This window comes from Theropithecus gelada, chromosome 2 (assembly GCF_003255815.1).
Source record: "Theropithecus gelada isolate Dixy chromosome 2, Tgel_1.0, whole genome shotgun sequence".
NCBI lineage: Eukaryota > Metazoa > Chordata > Mammalia > Primates > Cercopithecidae > Theropithecus > Theropithecus gelada.
The window spans coordinates 108,881,828-108,889,258 of NC_037669.1; positions in this window are offsets into that span (position 1 = coordinate 108,881,828).

The following is a 7,431-nucleotide window of genomic DNA, read 5'->3' on the forward strand; positions in this document are numbered from 1 at the left end:
TATTCACCAGAACAAATACAACTTTTGAAAATTGTCATTGGAATTGGTTAACATTTTACTTCCAAGGTGCATAAAATTTAGCAGAAAGAAAAGAATAGGTGATTACATGGCCCTTTCCATGGCTCAAAACAAACCTCCATGTATTCTTATAGCCCAATTCTATCTGTATTTAAGGAGATAATTTTACAAATAGGATGTATATAAAAACAGCCTTCACAATCTACCATCCATTTATAAACTGATGTCTGTTTGATAAAGAAGAGAGAAAACACAAGGGTTGATTTATCAATGTCTTCAACATTAATTGTCACAGATGGGAATTCTGAGAACCTCTGTGAAACCAAACCAGACTCTGGTGAATTATAAAGCAGGTCCTTAGACTTTAAAAACATTTAGGCAAAGTGACAGTTCAGAACATCTGTTAGCCTTCTGTCTGAGTATAAACTAGATGTCATGGAGTGCACAGCTGTAGGCATTTTAGGCTTTTTTTTGCCAACATCTGTCACAGCAGTACAATAATATAGGTAATTATCAACACCTTATATAAACTGTTTGCTATTTTAATTTTTAGAAAGAGTAAAATTAGTGTTACAGTCCTTGGCAAAAATAATTGAGATGAATATAATCATCCTTATCTAAAGATGAATAAATGATCCGATCATTCTTTGAAAAGCACACATTTTGAATATTTTCTGCAGCCAATATGGGTATTATATCATTTTTAAAAGCAAAAATTGTAAGTGATCTTGTTTTTGAAAAATAAAAGAAAAATAAAGACAAACCACAGGCCAAAGTAATTTAAGGGAAAAGGAAGAAAGAGGCCAATAATTTGCTATCCAGAGCAACCAAAAGTGATATAATTTGTGGTAAAAAGATAACATTTGTTAATATCACACGTTGTGGCATTGATTTCATCTTTGTAAAAATTAAAAATTCATTTTATAATGTAATCTATAGTAGTGAATTATTTTAAAAATTGCCTTCCTCCTCTATCTTCTCCTGGTCCTAGAATTTTTGCAGAGAAATGGCAAATAAACCTGTAACTCATATCCTGCCACCTTAGTTAATTTGAAAAGCATTAGCTCTCCATATAAGTCTAAGGACCATTTATTCCATTAATACCACCTGGATATGAATCATCTACAGTGTATATCCTAAGGGCATTATTGTCTCATACCTGATTCTCTTGACCTATACCATAGTTGTTTTCAGTCTAAAGGACTCAGAGCAGCAAGACTATATTCCAAAGCACCTGTTCTGGGGAAGATGCCAGTCAATAATGTCTTATTGAAAGACCAGGTCCAGCTAGAGGAAATAAAGGAATTGAGCTGCAGTTGGATTTCATCATCTAAACATGCAATGTAATCTTAACCAATTCATTACACACCCCTTTTGTTTCCACTACAAAAGGGATGTTACCTTTGTCAGAGGTTGTAATTCCAGTATGTTCAAGCAAAGACAAGGGAGAAATTGAAAAAGTGCTATCAATTCTACCCACAGCCAGGAAGAGCCATAGGGTCAGAAGGCCATTGTCACTGCCCCATGTACAGTTCAGACTAAACCATAGATAGCTAAAGTTTTCATTGAGCTAGAAAGGTATAATAAGGGAGAGTCACAGAAAATACTGAGTAAGAATTGGAGCAGGAAATCATTTTTGAATACGTTTGGCTTAACACGTATGAAGTTGAACCAAATGGTTGTCTCTATTTGGGCAATAGTTGTGGATGCTTAAAATTATGCTTTCTTAGAATAATCTTGTGGAGGAGGCAAATTTTCTTAATAGGCGATCACTATGGCAAAAACAATGAATCACAAATTTCAGCATTCATAATCTAAAGGTCTAGAAAGGGTTAAAGGGGAAAGAGAAGGAGGAAGTAAATATAGCTATAAAGGGCAGACAGCTTGGCCCAAAAGGAAGGATTAAGAATGAAGAAAGTGATTAAAAAGAAAAGAAAAGAAAGAAAAAGAAAAAAGAAGATGTGATAGATACTGACAGAAAATAAGGCTATCTGAGAGGGTGGGGAAGGAGCAAGGAGGATATTGATTACCAAATGGAGTATTAGGGACCAATTTAAAATTTAGGGACTGTGAGTGTTAGTGCTTCCTAAAGAGTGTTCCCCTGTAAGAAATGCGTCTTAGAGAAACGTTTTAAACTAATACGTTAGTGGTATGGTTTTGAAGCCTGTTAAAGTGGGTTCACTTGATACTTCTCAATGTTATATTTCTTTGCCAGTGAGGAAAACTCAGTGTATTTTGAGGTCTAGTAAAGGGGAAAAAAGAAAGTAAACCATTTTCCAAACAACTTGGAAAATATCTTATTTCAATAATGAATTTGATTCCTTAAGGACATTACTTTTTTGTCATCTGGTTTTAAATATTTGGAACAAAGTAATGAAATAAGGATATCTGCAAATATTAGATATTTGAGTGAACTTCAAAAATCATTCTTTACTAAAGTTAAGTTTATAAGAAAATATATATTACTTTAGAGTTTACATTGTGAATTTGAAAGCACATTGTCTGTAAATATCTCTCCTTGATTGCTTGGCACTCTTGGATTGATAAGAATAGTACTTTGTTAGGGTCCACTTTATATTTTGAAAATTATTTTCTAGAAGTCAGAGCTAGCAAATCCACCCTCTGAAACACACACAGTTTGCAGTCAGCGTGCTCTCATCTTCTACCCTCTTTTGTGCTATCGCCTCCCCCGTCTTGTGCCCACTTCCCTCATCTTCTTTCATTAAGTGTCTTAATCCAGGCTGATCTTTCCTAGGTAGTATCCTAGGCTTGCCCCATCCTTCAGCTTTTCAAAATCTGAAACAAATGGCTAATAGATGGATTCACCAAAATGTACTGATGACTGATAACAATGTGCTTTTTCTTCAAAGTTACTAGCCTTATGCCATAAGCTTTTGAAGGAGTGGGGTTGCAGATCTTGGTTGGTTTTGTATCCTCTGTATCACTCAACAAAATGCCTTCTCCATAGCAAATACTCATTAACTTGTAAGTGAATATTTGTTGAGTTTTGTTTTTTTCTCCCTAAATCTAGTCATAAATCACTAAGTGAGCGTATTCTTTTATTTTTTTTACTTAAAAATTTTGGTGACTTATATTTTAGGTTCCACTAGCTAGAGATACAGTGGTCAGGTAGAATTGAGCCTTTAAAAGTAATATTATTTTTTTCCCTATTGATGTTTATTATCAGCATAGTAAAGATAAATTTTAAAATGAAGATGTAATCTGTAATACTACAACCTTAACACCATAAATAATTTAATATTTCTATATTCCCTCCTGATCTTTGGCCCACAGATACTTAAAAATTGTATTTATATAATACATTTATTTTTATGTTTATTTAATTTTACTATGTTTTGAAATTGAATTTGTCAGTAAGGGACACAGCATTCCTCTAAATATTACAATTTCCAGTGGTGGAACTTTAGGTCCCCACAAAAAGCCTGAGAAAGACATTTTTGGAATGGGGAGAGCTTTTCAGAATTTTCTGTCAAACTAATACAAGGCCAGTGTCCAAAAATAGCTAATCTTCTATGATTTAAATAACAGGATCTTCAGTTATAGAAGGGGAAATTGGAAGCATGGAATTTCAGGGACTTAAAGTAGTCCTGAGAGAAAGAGAAGATCCAAACTGGGAATTAATAGTTGGTATTAACTCCATCTTAACCGTTGCTAACTGGAAGTATTTATCTGTCCTTCCTGGAGTCCATTTAGAAAAAAAAAAAAAAATCCCAGATCTCCGAGTTTTTCTGTCCTTATTACAAATATATTCCTCATAATAGTTTTGTCAAAAGGGTTTGGATGTGTAGGCCATATTCACCAGCATGGAAAAAAATTAATTTTCCTATTATCAATGCAATCAGCCACTCCTACCATCACCCTTGCAAGCAGCCCAAAGTCCTTCACAGAAGAAACACTGGAATGTTTTGTTAATCGAGGGATCATATTGGACACTTTCAAGTGTTATGGAATTAATATTTTTACCACTATAGAGCCAAAAAGATTTGGAAGAACTGCCACAGTGCAGAGTTTAGCCTTGAATGTCCATTACCATCAAATACAATGATTAGAAGAATACAAAAAAGTAGCTGATTAGAAATATGCACTTGAATGCAGCCCATTTCTCTCCTTTTTCACACCCTATTATGACCTTAATATTCACTGTGGTACTTATATATTTAATAAGTAGTGATTCCCTTTGACATACACACCATACACACACACACACACAACACATTCCTAGACACCCAATTGCAGGAGGCTAATCTGTTATGCAGTGCAGTTTAATCAACCATTTTTTCTTTAAGTGGGATGGCATTTAGAGCATTTTTCTTTCCTAACGTGAAACCAAAATCTTACAAGGCTGCCACCAATACGTAATATTGTCAGTCTAAACATAGAAGGAGATTGCTTCCTTTTGAAAAGCTAGAGTTCATAGGATCACAGAGCAAGATCTTCTGGAATTCTCTGTCTTATAATTCAGCTTATCCCAAAGAGGCCAGGAAATCAGGCCACAGGCCAGGCAGAGAAAACTGTGCTACATAGAAAATGCAGAGCTGATTCCCATCTTGCACCTGCAGAATCTGCTGTCAGCTGTTCAATTCTAAGTTCTGTGGCTTTTCCCGATTCCTGCTTGTTGGCTGTCTAATTTATTAACTCCTTAATATCTGCAGCAAAGACAGCACAGGCAAATATTTATGGGACCGAGAAAAACACACAAAAATGAAAGGGTGATTGAGGAGGCTGACTGAATTTTGTGTTTACTTCAAAGTCTAAGTGGTCATTGCTGAGAACTGTTTCAACAGCTGCACATAGTCCAGAGTAGCATCTCAAAATTCAGCCTTGACTTCCTAGCCCAGGCCATTCATTCCACCTTCACCAGCCAGCTAGCCATTCAGTACATCATCCTTATTTTATGTTGCAGGCAAAAAGCCAACAAAAATATGGTCACCTTTAAAAGGCTTTTAAACAGTGAGCACCTCCCTCCTTTCCCAATTGTTCCTTGCTTTTCGCATTCCTAGTTAATAGGTTTTTAAAGCAGTTTCCCCAACTCTTTTCCTGCCACATACTGTCTTGCCTAGCATCTATGCAGCAAAAGGCTGTTCTTCAAGAGGCTTTTATATCTATTGTACTTCTTTATGCCTTTCAACTGCTAACTCTTCAGGTAGGGGCTAGGTTTCTTGTTTAGCATATTTTGCATGTTCCAAGCCATTTACAGCAACTACTGCAAAAGTGAAGATAAAAATAAAAATAATAAATACAGTCATTTTACATGAAGTTTAGGGGTCATGTCGGCAGTTTTCTATTTGCAAAGGTATCTCGTAAATATCCAACAAGAGGAATACTTTCAGGGAGTGTACCATTTTGAGTTTACATGTAAAGGTTAATATAAGTTTTGTTTTTTGTTTTTTTTTTAATGAGAATTAAATTTCCCTGGTAAGTCTTGGGGCTTTAACTTGTTGAAACATTGATACACTGTCAGGCTATTTGGAAATCCTTCTCCTTTGCCTGATCTTATCAAGAGAAAAAAATAAGAAAAGTTTGCAAATCATGGGACTAGAAAACTTGAATATTGACAGTTGGTAAAAAGCTAAAGGTCTATATTTACATTTTTCTTTTAACAAGTATTTAACAAGTATTTCTGTTAACAAGTATTGTCTGCTGTGTGCCAGGAATTATGCTTAGGCATGAGATGTAAAGATCAATAAGAAATAATTTCTGTCCTAGATGAAGCTCACAGTCAAGTGAGAAGAAAGCAGAGTAAATAAGCTATTAATTAAAAGTATATTTTGAGAAATAATGCTTTGTGGCTTTGTGTGAAATTAAAATGGTTTGTTTAGCTCAGAGATAAGAAATCTAAGGTAGGTAAGTATGCTGTTAAAACTTGAAGTAAACAAGCATTTTCACTCCTGACCACTGAAAATAATAATGACTAGCATTCTCTTTTAAAATACTGTAATTACAATAGGATATTCTTTTTCAGGCCCTGCAATGCTGTATGCTTTATCTTCCACATTGATACCAGTGATCTCATCATGTTGCCAAAATGAATTGAAGTTTTCTAAGCAATGAAGCCATTATAAATTATTCAAATACTTAAGTCTTATAATATGTTCCTTCTTCCTGGCTTTGACCAGTGGGTGATATTTTACAGTAAGTTATAGAAAGCTAGATTAGCGAAGCCATTCAAGGATGAAACTGTTTGTCACAAATTTTTTTTCTCCTCTGTGCTACTGCTATGCCTGGCACAAACTTTACATTTGGATTTTTCTCCTACTGTTTGTTTGTAGTTCTTTCTTCTCTTTAAAGAAGGGATCATACATTTATGCCTTATGATATCCCTCATGCCTAACATAGTGCTTGGCACATAGTATAGGATTATGAATGAATGAACGAATAAATAAACAAACATGTTTAAGCTTTTCTTCATATGGAAGTAGAAAACAGATTACTCAGCCACCTGTATCAGTCTATCTTTAACAACACATCTTTTTTATTTTATACGTAATAATTCATAGATTAGCTTCTAAGATGAGCTGGTTACTCAATATATTCAACTTCTGATAGCCAGAAATACCATATTTATTTTTTATTTTCACTGATTATTTATAAAAATACAATTAAGATAGTTTTGTTAAGATGAATTCGTATGGTGTATTTAAGGAGGAAGTAACTGCAAGAAGTACTTCAGTAAAAGGCCCAATAGACTGATAATTTGCTGTTTTTTTTTGTTTTTGTTTTTGTTTTTTTTTTTTTAGACAGAGTTTCGCTCTGTTGCCCAGGCTGGAGTGCAGTGGCGCGATCTCGGCTCACTGCAACCTCCGCCTCCTGGGTTCACGCCATTCTCCTGCCTCAGTCTCCTGAGTAGCTGGGACCACAGGCGCCTGCCATCACGCTGGGCTAATTCTTTTATATTTTTAGTAGAGATGGAGTTTCACCGTGTCAACCAGGATGGTCTCGATCTCCTGACCTCGTGATCCGCCTGCCTTGGCCTTCCAAAGTGCTGGGATTACAGGTGTGAGCCACCGCGCCTGGCCAAGAATTTTTATTCACAAAAGTCACACTTACTTTGGATTAGAAATTATACAATTATGGGTCATGTGATCAATCTCACACCTTATGTTGAACAGAATATTCTGTACGTAGTTTACAGAATCTAAAACCTTTAAAAAGTCTAAAAATACACAGATGCTACAGAATATAGCTATGCTTGCATCTAAAAAGAAAAAAAATACCTAAGAAACAAAGGAAATGTCTTCCAAATCTTTATTAAAAATAGTTATTTCTGATGATTTTTCATTATTACTTTATTCAATGAATATTTATTGATCACTGATTATGTAAAGGGGGCTTATATAGGTGCTGTGAGGGGAAAAAATGAGTAAGAAATAGTCCCTGCCCTCAGAGAACTTT